At 35.5% G+C, this 21365-nt stretch overlaps 1 long non-coding RNA gene across 1 annotated transcript in view; it reads left to right on the top strand.

Annotated features, from left to right (window-relative positions):
• Window positions 1–401: 401 nt before the first annotated feature.
• LOC149805684 (uncharacterized) overlaps window positions 402–21365 on the top strand; it is a 95273-nt gene continuing 74309 nt past the window's right edge. Inside the window, exons 1-2 of the long non-coding RNA XR_016414969.1 lie at window positions 402–464; window positions 7347–7466. This is a non-coding gene — a long non-coding RNA (uncharacterized LOC149805684). The remainder of the gene's footprint in view (window positions 465–7346; window positions 7467–21365) is intronic.

The following is a 21365-nucleotide window of genomic DNA, read 5'->3' as shown; positions in this document are numbered from 1 at the left end:
CCACTTCTCATGGTATTCCTGAACATTTTGCCCTTTCTAGCTTAGCAGATGCAGTAATTTGTCACCTCACACTTTATGAAAGTCGCCACGTCTATTCCCATTGCATCCAAGTAAAACACATCTAAGATAACATACAAGTAAAACCTTTAAGACTGTATATAATTGTAATACAGTCAATGGGAATAAGATATGCGTCGCTTAAAACAATGTCCCCATTATGAATGAATCATTAAAAGAAAAAGACATCAAAGCCATATAACTTCTAAAGGGCATTGGTAGATGATCAATCAACAAAAATAATACATCGAGTTCCAGATGGATGACATTGTCATATAAGGAAGTTTATTTTGAAATTGATCATACTAATTTACGTAAGCAATAAAGCTTGTTGTTATTTTGCAGTTTAACGTCATTGTCAGCGGATGATAAGATGTAAGATGGATGAAGAACCCAGGAAAGCCCGGGTAAGAACCACTGACACACGCGAAACTACTGTCAAGCTTTCTCAGTTACGCACATTGGCCGAGCCTGAGACTCGGACCTACACATTAATTGAGATGTATGTTTAATATCATGAACACGTGTATTTATTAATTTCGAACGCCGATTTATATAAAAGCGTACAGAAATGAACAAACTGGTGTTAGTTAGTTTTTCAAACGTTTTATTCGCATTGTATATCGACACTTCGCCATTTTTCGCTCTTGAAACGTGTTTTTGGGATTAAAATGTAGATAACAAACACTCGGCGGTAGTTGTCAGATGAATGTTAAAGGAATGATAAAGAATTAAAGAGATCGAAACCTGAGTGATCATACTTCTCGGCAACAAATAGCAGGTTGGTTATGTCTAAATTTGTTGTACATTCATTTTTTTTGAATTCCTGTGCAAAGTAAACTTCCCTTAGACATTTAATAGTACAATTGGAATGATTAAAAGATTAAAGAAAATATAATTTATTGTCAGCGTTGACACTGAAGTGTATCCAGGTAGAATATTCCATGAATTACACCCAGATGCATTATAAACGTGTACATTTGAAACAAAATGACCTTGTTCAGCTCTTACATTACATTATAGGCATCTGTCCGTCATTGAATTAAATATTCAGACTGGCACAATTTGTTAGATGTATCTACTATTGCCCAAATTCTTGCAATAACAAAAGCCGTATCGCCTAGGACGAAAAGGCCAAAGGTCATGGTATAAACGACCTTGGCTTTTAATATCTCAAATTACTTTCTCAGCCATGTTGGTTTCGACTTTGGCAAACTACTTTACAATATGTTGTAACAGAACCCCGATTTAAAAGAACAACCACTCACATCAGACAGATATTGTCAGTTGTTGTGTTTTTTCATTATGTTTTATATTAATCTCGAACTCTGGAACTTATGGACACCTGATGAAAGGACAGAATGAGTAAGTCTCTTGGATGTCCATTAAACACAGGTTTAACTGTATCACAAGAAAACTTTGCTGTTTGATTATAAATAGATATCGCAATAACGAAAAAAATTACTTACATATACATTCTTTCTACGCGTGAAGAAACCGTTTTCAGGTAGATACAATAAAAGATTGCATTGTGATCAGTATTGATTTTGATCGAAAAAACTAATTTCCTAAATGGCTACTTCATATAATCAATATGTTTTCAAATGTCAGTCTACTCAGATTAATCAACAGGACAAACACACCTTGAGTATAAATTGATGATGTCTTATTCTCATTTCTCAGAATATAACGTTTATCATTGTAGTACTTTTAACCTAGCGGAATGCCATGATCGGTAATAAATTAACATAACGAAGACACAACAGTATAAGATAAACTGTATGAATCGACACTACATTAAAATAAGTAAAGAAAATGGAATATTATATTAGACATATTCTAGATCCTACACGCACGAGTTTCTTATTTTTCTGTCGTATAACCAATTTCTGAAATTATTAGACATTGTCTCAAGTTATCAATACTTTTAAGTAATTTTGCAAAGTGTAAAATAATTAGAAATTGTCTCAAGTTACTAATACTCTCAAGTAATTTTGCAAAGTGTGAAATTCATATATTAGGGCATGTCGAAAGTCTAATGCAACTGGATGTGTAGAAACGATTGATGGACTATGAACTCTACCACTGTTGGACTTTATAAATCCCACGCTTGGTGGACGTTATAAACCCCACCATTGGTGGATTGGATAATTTAAATCCCATTATTGATCGATTTTAAAAACTCCAGAGAGTTAATTTGGAAAATGATGAGAGTAATATTGCAATATTTTGTAGCGCTCAATTAAAAGTTGAAGAAAAAAAAATCAATTTAGACTGCACTAATATTGTAAATATTTGGTTTAAAATTAAGCTCATAGGTTCCAGTATACGTCTATGTTGTTAACTACAAGCAACATTCAAGTATCAATGACATTTGACCGCCACTACAACACTCTATTGAAATGTATCTTTAATTACGTCATGCATCAAATATAAAAAGGGACTTAAATGTTACGTTATTTTCTTAGGTACCAAGGTCGCGGTAACATGGTCTGCTTGAAGTTAACGGTTTATCTATCCAGATCTTTGAGCCAACAATAACATCTCAACGACCATTATTGCTTCATGCAGTGCTTACAAAAGAAACCATATATTCCTTAATTGTTGTGTTGATCAACGATCAAAGTAAATATAAGCTTCAAATCAGCTCATAGAAATCAGGCTTGGTTCCACAATAGAAGTAAGTTTGAAGAACTCAGATAGCTCATTCAAAACAAGTTATGAAATATTTATTCAAAATATCTTATTATCACAATTGGCTTAATTATTAAACAAACAATTATCCTGATTTTGGGAGCGCTTGCGATAAATATTTTGTAACAAAAACTGAAAATAGCTGAAGGTGTATTTGTGTGGGCTCCTCTGTGCCTATGATTAATGTGGCGAACTTTGAAACCCCCTCCCACGGGCCCCCGGTCCGAAATGTGTAAAAGATTTTATGTATGTGTGTATCGCTATGGTATGTATGTATTGTGCATATAAAAGATCATAAAAGAATATAAAAAAATTATATTCGTTTTGGAATAAGGGTTCTTGCTGCTGCACTAACCTTATTTTCGTTTTCTAAAGGCTTTTACTCCCCTGGCAGATTCTTTAACTAGAGATCATTGCCATGGATCAGTACGTGTCCCGTGTATGCTATATGCATGGTGCGATAGTGTATTGTGATGCTATACCCATTGTATAAGGACTGGCTCAAAAAGATCAAAATAATCTGAAAGTTGTCGTTATTTAATTAAAAGCTTATCTACGAAAAATAAAAATAATACTTCCAAAGGATGCCCGAGATACACATATGGCAGTGACATGTAGCAATGCTGCTTGCTGGCGCCCTAATGGGCACGACCTTACTTGTTCCCACCCCCACCCCGACACACCCCGTGGTCGATCCCATCATCCCCATGCCCATTAACCCTATCTAGTTTATGCCGTGTGGTATTAATTGACAAGATGAAAAGAAAAGTAAAATTAATATATAAAAAACAAGACAGAAAGAAAAGAAAATGTATTGGGTTGTATGAATTCATGTTTTGTGTATGGGTTTTGCTTCCTCACAGGTGTTAATATATTGTTTTTTGTTATTTTGTGTAATTGCTTTTGCGCTGTTCTTATTTCTTGTCCTACCCATGGTGGATTTCTGGTGTCACCGTATAAACATAGCGTTCGCAATATATTTTTCTCTCTTACAACATTTGTACACTCTTTAAGACGCATTGTGCTATACGAAAACAGTTTTACATGTATGTACCCACATGATCTCACAAGCGTCCGAATATTTACTCTTGCTATGATTGTAAATGTTGACCTATGATGTGATTTGTATCTACATATTATTGTGACGTCGCCTTACAATGTTGTACAGCTGTGGCATTCTCATTTGCTACCTATATGTGGCCTGAGATTTACTTTTATTAATAAAAGTTTTATTCTTTTATGTTCCTTTCTGTAAGCCACGTAGCATTGGCGTCACACCATCATTTACTCCTTATTCGGGTAGGCTCAAATCCCTGCCTCACGTGTCTGTACTTGTTTGTATCTACGTTGCTAGTATTATGTTAATTTCTGCGAGGTTGCATGTTAGCAGGTTAATTTAAGTTAAATTATTTTAGACTGCATCCTCTCTCTGTCTAAAGCAGGGGTGGGCAAACTACAGCCAAGGACTTTCATGCGGCCCGCCAAGGGTTTTCATGCGGCCTAGGAACAAGTCATCATTCGCACTGACTCTGTTTATGTTACTCTGTTTATCAAATAAATGTGCTTCTTTTGAAGTTTAAGTTTTCAAATATTAACAACATATTAACAACTGAAATTTGATTATGATGTTATTTGGAAAAACCTTTTGTTTTTGCTATTTCAAATATTAATTATTTTACTTAATGAACTATGCGGCCCGCGACAAGGTGTAAATTTGTGTATGCGGCACTTGCACTGGAAAGTTTGCCCAAAAAGGCACAGGTCCGGACTCCGGAGAGGGCCGGGTCGGCCACCTACTGATGGGACTTTTTATACTGAGTGATATACGACAACTTTATAAGTCTCAAGCGTTTATTTGCTGTACTCAAAACCTTCGTCGGTTGCAACTATTCTTATCAAACTTATCTGTAATGCTACATCATGAAAAATGTATTGTATGTCTTTTTTTTTTCTCTTCGTGACAATGACCTAACTCCTAATTTGAAGATGAATAAATTCAACATAAGCTTGGATGATTACTACAAACATCCTCGCATGACTCCATGATCTTGCAAATGGACGGTATAAGTACCTTTATTGGAACTGCGCCGAAAGCTTGAATGCCTACGTTATCAATGTCAAATCTATCAATATACTGGATACTAATTAGTGCAATCCTTGACTATGTTTGCCATTGTTAAATAATATCTCTGATGTTGACCCGTACAGACTAGACAAGACCGAATCAAGGCAGCTAGAATAGAAACAGGCCTGCCAATCTATGTTGATTGCAATGCTCTTTACTTTAAAACAGGACAGGAAAGTTTAACATCAAGAAGTGGTTTTTATAAATTACTTGTGTCTTAGACGATCGTGAATGGATGTGCTCCACCGTATTTGTTTGAAACTCTTAAATCCGCTTTCAGAGGAAGTATCAAATCACTTTCTTCGTGATAGACACTAAATAAATTCGTACCATTCGGGCCTCCAACGCTTGTCATTCTTTTTTTTTCTGAGTGCATTTACATGTTGGAATTCAGACTCTTTGGAATGTCGTAAATTTCAGTCTTTGGAAGAGTTCAATAAACATATTGGGCCTAGCGAACGTTGAAAAGGCACCACGCTATTTCATCGAGATCATATGAAATTTAATAATATTTTAACCAAATTGAGCTACAAAATTGTATTAGTTTAAAGGCTGACCTATATCGAGTGAATCCAGTACACGGCACCTCATGTTCAGTTGGATTCCAGTTTGAAACTTCAACACACTTTTTCTTTGACTGTCCCATTTACCAACAATAGAGAGTTTTCAATCTGCTCTATTAGATCGCGTCTTCACGTCAAGATCTCGACACTTTCGAACGGGGTCACAAATCATTCTCTAGTTTAGGTCTGGACCCAAAACTTGTCGCCATGCTGTTTGGAGTGGGTCGCGACACCAACCTCAACAATTTGAAATTTCCTACTTAAATGGTATTTAGAATTTGATAGGTGACTAGGCTAAAACCAGATATTTAATCTGGGTTGACATCATAAATGGTTACGAACTACTGCTCTGATTGATAATGGATTTATCCTATAACAATTAAAACGTACATTCAAGAAACTCTAAGATTAGACGAAAGCGTTTCCCTTTTTTTACTGCGTGCTCTATTTGGTGTGGGTTTTTTAAAAAATCTCGTCAACAATTACTTTTGTTTCTTTCTTTTTCTTCTCTTTGGTGTTCTGATATTTTATCATTGCTAAACAATTGTTTCCGTGTTGTCACATGCTTTGGGATCTTTTTATCGTTATATGCTCAGTTTCTTCATCTGTACTTAGAGGACAAAAGGTACTAATTGAATGGAAAAATGGTAACCAGCCTGGAAATGGGTGAACCTAAAATAGAGTATATATGGGTTAGTCTGACCAGAATTGGTTAATAAAGTAAGTTATGTTTTAGGAATAAGAATCTTTTGAGAGCTTATCCTAGTTGTAAGTGAAAAAACAGAGACATTGTTTTCTTGATGAAATTTCAGTATTTTAAATCTTGAGCTTGGAACACCCATTACTGAAATTAGCACCTGACTCTTTGGTACGGACTTAATAGCACATGTTTCAAACACATATAGGTTCAGAAAATGCCGCGGCTCATATCCTTTTCTCTACACAGAGACTGTCATCCAGGTTTCATCTATACTGATAAATTTAGGTTTGATCACGAGCTTTCAGAAATGTAAAGTTATTGAAGTTTTAATATCATGGGGTTTGCAAAAGTTTACTATGAGGACTGAATTAATACCGCGAGTCATAGATGCCCATGCATAATGTTTACAAGACAGATTACTCTTGATAAGTTGTGAAACTTACTTTCCATTCACATTGTTCTTTTATATACAAAGGCAATAAAATGGTTGAAATGAAAATTAGGTTAAATGATAAAACGATTCTCATAATAATCTGACACAAATTCGAATTTCCTATCTCAGATTGTATCATGGACCACATACAGATGTCTAACGTCTGATAAGTCTATTATCACGTGTCAATGATTACGAGTACATTATCCGTATAAAATATTTCTGTGCATTGTGAACAAATATCGGTATAAAGGTAATTCCAGAAGACGTGGTACCATTGGTTTTAATAAAGAGGTATCATGGACTTCGATGGAAATTATTGTCATCTTTTACATACTTGATTATGCCAATTGACCAATATTCTTATGATAATGCAGCCACGTGCTTTAGTAAATATAAACAGCTTTGTAATGTATTTTACCAAATTCTGTAATAAACTTTACGAATTTATACAATTCTCTGGTTGATTCATATTAATTATTGAGTACTGTACGTGTATGTAATCAAGTTTTTGGTCTTCAAACTTAATTTCGAAACAGAATATCAAACAGTTGTCATTCGAAACTATCATGTTTCCCTCCACGTCTATATGCATTTCTCTCAACAGTTTCACAGCACATTGCTTTTACATTTTAAGTGTGGCACAAGAAGGGTCAACCACACTCAAAAGAGCGCTCGAAAAACCCGATCGTATTTATACATTCTCTTTGTTTGACACCTCATGTCATCCGCAGATTACCTGTATTAAGTAATCAGTCCGTCATTCCATTTCAGCGTGAGATTTCCTTGAAGAGGACAGTTACAGATTGGCTTTTCTATAACATATTGGCAACTTTTTCATGACTGAATGACTTTGATCTGGTTAGCAATAGAGCTCGGCAGAACCCTTGTGAAGTAACGTATGGCTTTTTCTATATTACATTAAAACTTGGCCTGGTTTCCTTTATTATATCAGGCACACTTAGACTGGTTTCCTATCTTGTATTATACAGACATAAACTAGTATTGTGAGATATCAAACTTTATAAAATATCTATTTCATCTCGTTCACTTCTCATAATAATTAATGTTGGAGAGATGTACTACTTCGGTGATCAATTCTTGGTTCCGTTCGTTACTATGTGAACGCTTAACACAGTAACTGTGTGATGCTGAAGTACAAGCTAATGTCAGACACACTGTAAAGACTATTTAAGTGTCGTCTTCACAAGTACTACTTGCCTCTGAGGTAGTCCAAACGTGCGGGAATGGTACAAAGATCATCATAGGGATAGAAAGATGGCAAGAGATTAAACACGTTTACATAGTGATATACTACTGGTAAGAGTAAATATAATTTATACATTCATATAAACACATGCATATATATGTATATACATATGTAGGAACATACATATGTGTGTGATTTAGATTTTTAACGTAGCTTTAACAATTTTCAGTCATATCACTACGATGTCTGCAGTGTAACAGTTTATAGTGATGTCTAGCACGGGGACATCATGTCGCAGACATGTAGCATGATGTCCCACCCAGTCACATTTTCCTGACACCAGGCCAACCTGTCCCAACACTAACCTCTTAATGCTGAGCGTCAAGCGAGGCAGCTGTTAGTACCATTTCTGTAAGTCTTTGGTATGACTCATGCGGGTTTCAAACCCGCGACCTCCCGCATCCGAGGCGGACGCTCTAAACACTAGTCCACCGGAGTGGTATGAACATGCATACATACATACATACATACATACATACATACATACATACATACATACATACATGTATGGCATCTTGTGTTTGCAGTCAGTCACACACACACACACACAACATTACTTATGCATCCGTTTTTTTATATGTTGCAAGGAAACATGTGAGTCAATGGCTTTTCGCGATGGAGCTATAGTTTGTATACGGCTTTTGTGTCATGGTTTGTTAATGCCTAAATCAGTGCCTTATTAAAGGTATCAAGGGAAGGGCTTTTGTGAATACTTCCATTTTACCAAGCGACATCCTTTGATCTATAAGAAGAAAATATTAAATCATTGATTGAATGCCACGAAATAATGACTTCATGTCTTCATGATGCATTATAAACACTTTGCCCCGCAACACTGTTACTTTGGTCGCCTAGATGACGAAAACATTATTTCTAATTAAACAAAATTTGCTATAGATCGATAATATTAAACGAAAGGTTAAATCGATTCAAAATATTGACTTAACTTCGACAAATCTGAAAGTTCTGCGCATTTATACAGATTGTCACGTGATATGAGTATGTTATTAATCAATAGAAACAAATACATGAAAGATGATAATGAACAACGTTACATTGTGTTGATACAGGAATAATAATTGTTTTCTCCGGCATCAACGTTCACCAAATCACAAAGGGGTCATCGAAGCATGAGCCTGGAATGCTATTCTTAAATTAAAAAAAGAGTTTCAAAATGGAATTTAAAGCTGATCGAGATCAGAAACCCCAGAAAAGGGTTAATTAAAGTCAACACACCGGATCAGCGTCTTCACTAGGGATACTTCAAACTGCAACTGAAAATGTTTGAGAGAGAGAGAGAGAGAGAGAGAGAGAGAGAGAGAGAGAGAGAATATCGACCAAACGTTTTTCTTTTTCTGGCATAAAGCTAGACAAATATCTCCTGTGTGTTGAAACCCTCGCACTTCGGACTATGGTTTACTATATTTTATTGTGCAGACTTAAACTGGTTTCCTATCTTGTATTATGCATAAATAGACTGGTATTGTGAAATATTAAACTTAATAAAATCTTTATTTCATCTCGTTCACTTCTCATAATAATTAATGTTGGAGAGATGTACTACATCGGTGATCAATTCTCGGTTTCGTTCGTTACTTTGTGAACACTTAACACAACAACTATGTGATACAGAAGTACAAGCTAATGTCAGACATACTGTAAAGACTATTTAAGTGTCGTCTTTACAAGTACTACCTGCCTCTGAGGTAGCGAAAACGAGCGGGAATGGTACAAAGATCATCATAGGGTTAGAAAGATGGCAAGAGATTAAACACGTTTGCATAGTGATACTATTGATAAGAGTAAATATAATGTATACATTCATATAAACACATGCATATATACGTATGTAACATACATACGTACGTACTTACATACGTGCGTGCGTGCGTACATACATACATACATACATACATACATACATACAGACAGACAGACAGACAGACAGACAGACATTAACATGCAGGTCTGTTGGGATTCGGTTATTTCTCAAGTTTAAACATTAATTGGTTGACCGGTTGAAATCTCGACCAATTATTTCATGGAGTAGCAGTGCAATGGTTAAAGTGATTTCAAATATGTATGACGCTGGCAATCTAATTTTAAAAAAAATATCAAATGTACAGTGAAACAAAAATGTCATTATACAATTTGATGTGTTGAATACACGAAGAAACCCCTTTCACGTATTTTCCCTTTCTAAAACCTTCACATCTGGCGTTTATTTGGTAAGTTGGAATGACGTACGAGTGATACGTGCTTTTTTCTATAATATATATTGTTATGTTTTGCAGTCACGGGGGGGGGGGGGGTGCGGGTGGGGCCTTATCACTGATGTGCTCCTCGAAGAAGAGCAAAATGACTCAATCCAAACACGTTTGCACAGAAATAAGGTCCGAATTTATAGTGTATTATATTTTTAGACAAGTGGGTGACTTTGATAGTAAATGTCACAAGCTGACAGTTTGAGTTTGCAGTCAACATTTCTTATGCATCCATTCTTCTGATGTTGCAAGGAAACGTGTGAGTCAATTGCTTTTCGCGATGAAGCTATCGCGTATAGTTTGTATACGGCTTTTGTGTCATGGTTTGTTAATGCCTAAATCAGTGCCTTATTAAAGGTATCAAGGGAAGGGCTTTTTGTAAATACTTCCATTTTACCAAGCGATATCCTTTGATCTATAAGTAGAAAATATTAAATCATTGATTGAATGCGACGAAATAATGACCTCATGTCTTTAGAATGCATTTTAAACTTTTTGCCCCGCAACACGATTAATTTGGTCGCTAAGATGACGAAAGTCTGATTTCTAATTAAATAAAATTTGCCTGGATCGATAATATTAAATGAAAGGTTAAATCGATTCAAAATAGTGACCTAACGTCAATAGATCTGAAAATTCTGCGTGTTTATATAGATTCTCACGTGATATTAGTAATAGGTATAAATACATAAAAGATGATAATGAACAACGTTACAGCGTGTTAATACAGGAATAATAATTGTTTTCTCCGGCATCAATATTCACCAAATCACGAAGGGGTCATCGAAGCTATTCTCAAATTAAAGAAAAACAGATTTTCAAAATGGAATTTAAAGCTGAGCGAGAGCCAAAACCCCGGAAAAGGGTTAATTAGGTTAATTAGGTCCCACTGGACAGTTTATCTGGTGAATTTTCATCCAACAATGACCAAAAATGAGAATAATTTTACACTGAAGATACAAATAAAAACAAACTAATGATTTTTGTAGAAAGCACACATGTGAGATTTTGACTGCAGCAATCAGGTTAATTCCTGATGCAACTGGTGGTTTTTATACTGAACCAACACTGCCACCAACCCCTAAATTTTACATTCATTTTTGACAAGAAATAGCTATTTTGAATATTTTCCTGTGACAAGGCAGCTAAAAGAATCAGTTTGTGCTTTATGCATGAATAAAGTTCACTAGTACTATAACAAATTAGCATACTTTTCATCACCTCTCAACCATTTAGATTTTTAGATATTTACCTATGTAGCAGACACACGATAGCAGACACGCATAAGTACGTAAGCCAAGTCGCCTGCTCATTTGCAGCCCAAGTTGCGCATTTGATCTCCAGTGCTCATCTAACTGTGACAGGCAGTCACCAGCAAGCCAACCCATTTCCAAGCCTAACTGAAAGTAAATCTAAACCACATTACAAATTTAGCTCATGTGTGAATTTATAAATGCTAGGCTTGTGATAATTAGGTTCATGCCTTCTACCTTAAAAATTAGTGGGTGTCAAAATACGAAACTACCCAGTGAGACCTTAAAACCAACATGCCGGATTAGCGTCTCCACTAGGGACAATTTAAACTGCAATTGAAAATTTTTAAGAGAGGGAGATATCGATCACACGTTTTACTTTTTCTGGCATTAAAGTTAGACAAATATCTCCTGTGTGTTGAAACCCTCGCACTTCGGACTATGGTTTACTAAATTATATTGTGCAGACTTAGACTGGTTTCCTATCTTGTATTATGCATAAACAGACTGGTATTGTGAGATAATAAACTTTATAAAATATCTATTTCATCTCTCTCACTTCTCATAATAATTATTGTTGGAGAGATGTAATACTTCGGTGATCAATTCTCTGTTTCCTTCGTTACTATGTGAACACTTAACACAGCAACAATGTGATACTAGAGTACAAGCTAATATCAGACATACTGTAAAGACTAGCTAAGTGTTGTCTTTACAAGTACTACCTATCAAAGACCCCATAATGATTCGGCGAACAGGCGTGTTCGCTGTATTGACACACTTTGCATATCAATGCTGTTCATTAATTTTGATGGAAAATGGTTTCTAACCCAAATAAAGTTGTAACAGTTGCAATCCTTGCTGTTTTTGCCCTCATCAGACACAAGACGAAGATGAAACAAGAACCTTTATAGCATTTTGCCTCTCAGTTGTTTTGCAAATATATAACTATGCCCTATTAATTATTACCAAAGTAACGTCATGGCAGGCATATATTTAACAATATACAATATAATCCAGTATGTTCAAACCATGAAGATGCCATGAATCATAACAATAATGCGTCACAATACGAATTCTCATGAGTCTTGAATCTATTACTACAAATGAACCAATTAATAAACAACCTTGCGAAGACCAAAAAGAAATTAAAGACAGAAAGACGAAAGATACAGACAGTAAAATTAAAAACAAAAGCACTATCACAGCAAAGACCGCCACAGTGTAGTAGTGCAAATTAAATCACACCAACTAAAGTGGAAACATTTTATGACAAACTTTGCTGTCATCATCAGATCTAAGGATAACACATTATTATAAACATATTTACATCATCAGACCGTGTACTTCACATTAAATAATAAATTCGATCTATCTATCTATCTAATCATCTATCTATCTGTCTGTCTATATATCTATCTATCTACCCATCTATCTATATATCTCTATCTATCCATCTATATCTATCTATCTATCTATCTATCTATCTATCTATCTATATATATATATATATATATATATATATATATATATATATATATATATATATATATATATATATATATATATATATATATATATATATATATATATATATATATATATATATATATATATATATATATATATAGAGAGAGAGAGAGAGAGAGAGAGAGAGAGAGAGAGACAGACAGACAGACAGACAGAAAGACAGACAGACAGACAGAGACAGAGACAAAGAGACAGAGCGACAGAGAATATCCTTAAACTACACTCTTTTCACAATTTACACCTGATGGTCACACCCTTACGTGCCTTAACATAGCAGCTCATTTAACAATTTAAAGACGGTGATGTATAACAAAATGAATTTCCAAGCCTAGCATATTTTTTCCGTTGTTAATGCTTCTTTAATTCAGAAAAGTTGTTGACCATTGCGAGATGAAGGCAATGAAGTCCGTTTCATGCCTGCTATAAAGAAGCATTGACGCCGGAAACCACTGCTCGTCGTAAAACACTCCCGTTAGAGCAATTAAACAGAGCACGATAAAGGTGAATTTATTAGTATCTGTTAATTAGTAATTACCCTTAAACTTGTATCGACAAAATACGTCCATCAGAGAAAGCTAAGAACTATTTCCCGTTTACTTTCTAAGCCAAATTATTTGAGTAGCTCTTTCTCCGGTATGAGATTTTAAGAGGAGAAACTGGATTATGAAAAAAATTAAACGTTAAAATAAAACCAGAAAGAAAAAGCGGAATAATTCGAGTACCAAAAGATCCATACTTTTGTACCGAAGTGTTTCGATCGGAATTCGTGCATTGTTTGCAAATGAACAAAAGCGGCCGGGAAGTTCTGCCATTAAATTTACGGAAGAAACGAAAAGTAAATTCAGACACAAACATAATTATGATTATATTTGCCAAGCAAGTATTCCCTTGGCAAAGTTTAAATTCAATTGGCCACGATTAAATTCAAATACCTCTGGTGGAATTTTTGCATCGAATTCCACATATCATGGGGAGAATTAATAGTTTTATCTTTAACATGCCGGCCCGTGAATAACTTGAGTAGATTCGATTAAAACCTCATAAGATGACATCAGATGATACAAAAAGAACGGCTTGGACAAAGTTAGTTTAGGATTGTTGGAGTTATCGATTTAAATATATCACACACACACACACACACACACGCGCGCGCGCGCGCACGCACGCACGCACGTACGCACATACACACACATGCGTTCTTGTGCGGCAATTTAGAAAAGTAGACACCAAAGGGACTGCTTAGGAAGAGATAGTTTAGGATTGTAGGAAGTCTTCAGTTATAGATTAAAATCACACACACACACACACACACACACACGGGCACGCACGCACACACAGAGAGAGACACACTCGCTCAGACCCAGACACATGTCCTTCTACAGAAATTCAAAAGCTTTTGGTTTTTGAGAAAAAGACAGAAAGAATGACGATATAACAGTATTTTATTTTCTAAAGAACAGAATTACTTATATCGCTCATTGCATGGTAGCCAACACATTTGACGAGATTTTTTTTTATCAAATGCTTGAGATACGGGTTACTTCACTCCTTCTTCCATTTGACAAGATAGATTGCTTAATGAAATATCTCTGCTATACCAACTGTGTTTATTCAATCGATATTAAATTGGGACTTGAGAAGGAAGATCTTAATATATCATTAGTTTATTGTGCGAAAATAAATTTACAAAATACTGAAACTCTCAAATCAAATATCAGTGAAAGCAACGCTCCTTTCTTTATTAAGCACCAGAAGGTATCATCCAATGTGTGTGTGTGTGTGTGTGTAAAAGGATGAAATAAAGTTCAGACAGTTTATTTATCATCATTAGTTTGGTAGTTACACATCCTCATCTATAATTGATTGTAACGTGTCATAGCAATCATAACTTGTAATGTGATATAGGTCACAGTAACCAAACCAATTCATGATGATGCCAGAATGTTGACATGTTAGTTATAGTTAAGATACCATCGCTAATATTTGCACCCGGGCTCTGGTTTAAATCACATCTTTATTATTTATCCCAAACAACCTCATTCTTTTTTTACGGATAATAGAGCTGAACAACAAAACCATGACATGTTCTATAGGATAATGGTTTAGATGTTGTCTTCTTGTAAATGCCAGTGAAACAAACCGGCTACCTTGAACCTTCCTCTCTAACCGCGAGGAACAAAGGAACGCCGTAAATTTCTTTTGAGACTACCGCATGCTTTATAGAAGTGCGTCATAGTCAATTCAAGATGATGCAGAGTTAATGCTTGCATTTTGTTTTGTTGTATTTTGTTTTTCGTCTTGTCTCGATGTTCTACAGATATCATACCTTCACAGAGCTGTGAAGAAACGTTACTTTTGTTCAGCTAATATATAAAGTTGCTTGTTTAAAAAAGGGATCAATTTCTCTGGTAAGGTATCTTTTTGAAGATCTGCAAGACACCCAGAGAGAACGATAAGATGTGATCAGACACGGTTTGCTTCGTCGATTTCCAATCAAAGATCGATAATCTTTTGAAGAACTAATGACAAAGATCTTTAAACGATACTTTCAACTGTGTTAAAAGTGAGCAGTGAAAAAGAGCACAATTCCATCTGATAATTTAGTTACTACAATTACAGCATTGTGCAACAAGTGGAGGGAATCTGAGCTCCTTCTCTTACGAACTTATCTACGTCAAATGAAACAGATACTTAACGATCTTAAATAGTTTAGCTGTTATAAATGCAGAAAGCATTTGCTCTTTAGCGGTATCACCGATAGAGATCAACAGTTTAAACCTCTCTAGCGAATGATTGTCACGACAGGTCGTTTAAGATTTTAAAACCTGTCGGTTCGTGCGTTCCATCAAAATATATTACTGAACCTGTTACAAATTACTTCATGAAATCTTCTAAGGTCAGCTTTCTGTTTATTCGGATTGCTTCTAGCTAATGTGATTCCCTTGAAACGAATATCTTCTATTATAGAACGATTAACTATAAGTTCTGTGATGCATATTAAGCAGCGTACGTGCACGTGAGCGTTTCAAGTAATACTGTATCTATAAAACAATATTATTTTGTACAGATACCTTTTGTCTTAGGATAGATCCAACTAATTTTAGAGTCAATAAAAATGAACACGATAGTGACTGAGGTAAAGAATGATATTGTATTATTGCTAAATTATATAATTCCTCATTATTCGATTTCATGAAACTTTTTAACAAATGTCATAAGAGACATTTCTTCTTATGTTGCCTCTAGCATTTAATTTTATTAGCATTTCCTTGGTCCCATGCCCTATGAAACTTGGGCATGTGAAATCTTTTGGCTAACGATCAGGGGTGGCAATAGCACTTGATTACAGGGGCCCCGAGTGGCCGAGTGGTCTAAAGCGCTCACCGTTCCGGATCACTGCCATCTCACCTCTGTCTGCGTGGGTTCGAGTCCAAGGCTCGGCTAGCGTGGGTACGTGGGAAAGCCTGCCAGTAGCTTCTCGTGGGTCGGTGGTTCTTCCCTGGGTTTTCCAGGGTTCTTCCTCCACCAGTTATACTGGCCGCCATGTATAGCCTATCTTGTGCTGAAAAATGGAGTTAAACCCTAGAACAACAACAACAACAAAGCACTTGATTACAAACTATTATGTGGGTGAGAAGAAAAAAAACACAGCAAGAATCCACTCAATTTTTTTTTTAAGTAACAGATTTACTTTATCGTAAACTAGACGCCTGATTGTCGTCAGCAATCAAGTCATTTGATGCAAGGCTTGTCGAACTTTCCGGATAATGAAGCGATGAAATAAATTCAAAACTGCCAATAGTAATTACTAGAATTTCACGAAGTGGAAGAAAACTCTCAATCACCTGACATTAACCATCGATTGGTTGTTATTAAATTACGTCTTAATGTCTAATAATTGTGTTGACATAATAATGGTAATAAAAGAGACCATGGGTGGCCAAATGGTCTGCTTTAGACCATGGTCTGCTTTTAACGGATCACTGCCACCTTATAATTGTCCGTGTGGTTTGCAGTCTCGGGCTCGGCCAGTGTAGCTATGTGAGAGACCTAGCTACAGTGGATCGATGGCTCCTATCGGAGTTTTTCTGGGTTTTTCCTCCAACAGTTATACTGGTCGCCATGTATAGCTTATCGTGCGCTGTAAAATGGCCTTAAATCCACAGTAACATCTTCAAAAACAATCATCTATTCTGATATTAAGATTGTAATATGCCATAACTATATAAAATAGTATATATTTGCTAATCCTGCAGAGATCTTGCGGTCTCTGAGGGTAGTTTTTCGACCGAGTTACTCCCCCCCCCCCCAGTGTAATTTGTAACCTGTTGTAATTTTTCCGCCAGAGAAAAAGGGCTCTGATGTAAATCCACGACTGCTCTAGACGAACTTTTCATACAGGACAAATTACCCCAAGTTATGGGTCGGGTGGAAATTGGCTCACTGACACCAGATTTATTGCTATGTTTCAGATGTGTACGGGGTCTTTTATATCCAGGCATTGAAATAAAATATGGGAGTAGAGTTGTCACAAAACCTTGACTAAAATATTAAAAGCAATGAAGCTGGAAACTTCTGTGACGTCATCATATCACTTTCTGATTGGTTGAATACGTCAATCACTCGCAAAATGCGATTTACAATTCAGGTATGTAAATATATGGCTTCCCTGATACACCAAACAAGTAGTATGCTGTATCTTGAGTATATCTGTTTATACGTGTCGTTTTGAAGGAAAAGGAAATTGATGTAATTTAAGTATATTTGCAAAATTAATTGGAGTCATTCCATTTAGTAGCCAAGTTATTCAAATAATTACTCCACTTAACTTCTGCTCCAAACGAGGGATTCTGATATATAGAGACGAAAAGAAGTTAAAGGCAAATTACCTAAATAATGTCACTATCTGTTATGAAATTTGTAATGTCTGCGTGTTCATAAATGTGTCTGTACAGACAAGATTTTTTATGATACCGATGAAAGTTCAAAGTCTGCGTGTACGTCTAAAACAAAGTAAATTATCTACTGTTTCAGAAAATTTGATAAAGATTTACCACAGAGAAAAATAGCATTTGTAATCAAAACCAAACCTCACCCTATCTTTGGTTTTATTTTAAAATAATAGATACGAAAAGTCGATTATTACTGATAAAGACGTCTGCCTCTTTTTGTGATGGCAATTTGTATAAAGGTAAGATTTCGGAGCTTGTTGATGTTTATGGACGGGCTTCACTTATCCTCTCGACTCTTATTTATCGTTGTGATCGTACGCGGTTGTAACGTGCTTTATTTGACATCCCATCGTAGATACAGAATACCAGTCTTTATGTAGGCTATAAGGCCTTCTTCAATGTAACGGAAGCTCTGCTGATGGTTATCTTCTGCTTCTCTGTTATAGGTGTCACACGTTACATTCCTTTCTAGAATCAGATAAAAATGGCAACGCTACACTTATCAGGAGCAGAGTTATCGTACTTTTCAAAAGAATTGAAACATTTTTTACTTCCATTTGTTATCTATACCAACATTATTTTATTTGCATTTTTTGCAAACAGTTACAACAAATTATATGTGATTGCAGAAACAAAGCAATCTCTCGTTCTCTGTCTGTCTTTGTGTCTGTCGCTTTGTGTCTCTCTCTCTCTCCCTTGCAGTGTTGTTAATGTTTATAATTTGTGCATTATGTCTAAATCTGTAACATTCATTTGATGTATAATTGATATGTATAAATATGACTGGAATGATAATGATTCCTCTTGGGAAAAAATCATGCAGATGATTACACACTTTTGATCAGAGTGAAGAGTTTTGATATAGTGGAAAAGAAAGAACGTAAACTAAATTTGCAAAATAATGTGTAGTTTGAATCCATATACCATCGGGACCTGGACAGCACAGCAAATATTTTGCCGCTGGCTTTGCACCTCTGCGGTTCTCAGTACGATACCCAGATCTAACATGAACAAGGGTTGGTGGTCGCCCATACAAGATCTGTTTACTTTCTCAGCATTTACCGGTTTTTTTCCATCATTGAAGAACATGTTACGTCAATGCCTTAGCCCTCGAAAGAGCATTTGTCTACATTTTAGAAGAACTTGATTTAAAATACGCCAATAAAGTTCAAACCTAATGTGTCGCTGACAATTATTATTCTTTGGTCATACATAACTCTGTCTGTAAGGTACAGATTTCTGAAAAGAACTATGGTACCTTGACCCCTGAGACAGACATATTTAAAACGAAGTAAAATGCTACTGTTTCAGAATGTCTGATATAGATATCCAGTATCATCAAAAACAAAGTTCATGCTCTCCTTGGAATTTTTAGAGAATGTGTTTGAAAAAGTAGATGGTCACTGATAAATACACGTGACTCTTTTTGTTTTGGCACTTTGTGTAAGGGTAAGATTTCGGGGCTTGTTGATGTTTCCAGATAGTTTTCACGTATCCTGTCGACTCTTATTTATCTCTGTAATCATATTCGGTTGTTATGTGCCTTATTTAACATTATCATAGATACAGGACACCTGTCTTTAAGAAAACCAGTAGGCTTTCTTGAATGTAATGGAAGCTCAGTGTATGGTTATCTAAAGACCGATACTTATTTTTGTATACGCCACACATTGCGTTCCTTTCTAGAATCGGATAAGATTTTGAAATGTAACACTTTTCAAGAGCATAGTTGGATACATTTCAAATTCTTTAGAAAAATTAGAAACTTTCGTACACCATCGCATGATTTTTCTCCAAATTTGTTTGTTTTTGTTTTTGACACACGAGTAAATTTATTTACAACTGCACAAATCTATCTACGTGTCCGAGTGCCTCTGTCTGTCTGTCTGTCTGTCTGTCTATCGGCGTTTGTCAAGCAAATCTTTATTGCATCCAGAAACAGAATCAGACATATCGGAACAATTATCCTGTTAACTCACTTGTCTTTTTAATACAGGTTGATTTCATTTAAAATGTTGTTGTAATTCATTCGAAAATGCAGCCGTTTGAAATATTTGACTGCATTATAGAGGTGACATTTACCACACGTTAGACAGTACTAAACATTTGCAGAAAACACAAGAAATATATCTGGTTTTGAATGTTCGTGTTCTCCGCCCGTTTAACATTGGCAAGTAGAACCCATGATAGACAGAAATTCCAAAGTAGAACAATTCAGTACATGAAGAAAACAAGTAGATACATATATAATCACTTTTAGGGACCAAAACACATTCATTGCCCGATAATCACCTGGTAATTTAATATAATCTTTGGTAAAAACAGAAACAACTCCAAATAGTTTAAAGTTGCTCACCAGTGGACCTAATTTGAATGAAACACTTTCGTTTGATATTGTCTATTTGGGGGAACAATTTGTTAAATCATTATACTTGTTTTGCAAATTCTCCCAACGTGGACCGACCACTGGGTGTATCTGATAGTACAGATCGAATTTTGCCTTGACATAGCCGAACGTCGCCAGTTAAAAAGAATCAATGTGAATAATTCTTGATATTTAATTCGATTTTGTTGTTTGGCATGTATCTGTTTATGAACAACTAGTTGTTTAAGTTACAACATCTTGAACATTATCTGTCCTGTGACAAATACTTAATATACCGGGTACAGAGGAAAACATGAAATGGCTCTACAAGCTTAGAAAGAATTTTATCCCGCAATGTAGAGCATTGTATTTAATAATTTAATAAACTCCGAACATCTTAGGCGTTCATATTTTACATGCCCAAAAAATGACATACATTGAAATAGAATCATAAATGGCATTTTCAATCGGATTTTGTTATCAATTATTACAATTGCATATTTTAATGTTTATAGATCTATAAAGGCATGCCATTCCCGCACATTCACATTCCATATGCACATGTTTATAGTCATATGGACTCAGTAGGTCTCATTTAATCACTTTTTATTAATCCAAAAATAGAAAACAGCACATTTTGCCTGATTGCTCATTCGATGATCATTTGATGATCACCGCCGTCGTCATCATTATCATCGTCTTTGCCATTAATAGCAGTAGCAGTAGTTGAGATTTAATTTTATATTGACTTTATGGAGCGGAATGGAAATTAATCACCCCCATCCCTGGAAGAAGATGCTCTAGAGTAGATGACCCCACCCACCCACCTGGTAAAGTGGCTCTAAATTTCTCCCATGGAATAAAAGTATCCCTGAGTACACCCCTTCCAAACCCCCTAAGGGAAAGCTACTCAGGATCGGTTTTCCTGTCTGTTATGCGCGTCTGCGTTCGTCAGCTATTCTTTGAGAAAGCATGGGCAATGATCTACGTTTGAACTAGTTACGCTTATATACAGTTCGTTTATTAAAACGTGCAAGACTGAATCATTTTGTGCGGCCACTATCATACCCGTACTTTAAATGTTACACGGATAGTTTATGTAGGAATGCATTGCATTGTTCTATTATATTTTGATATATCTTTCTGTAAAAAGTGGAGA

Source organism: Sinohyriopsis cumingii, chromosome 2 (assembly GCF_028554795.1).
Source record: "Sinohyriopsis cumingii isolate HCF-2022 chromosome 2, ASM2855479v2, whole genome shotgun sequence".
NCBI lineage: Eukaryota > Metazoa > Mollusca > Bivalvia > Unionida > Unionidae > Sinohyriopsis > Sinohyriopsis cumingii.
This window is presented reverse-complemented; position numbering and strand designations above follow the sequence as displayed.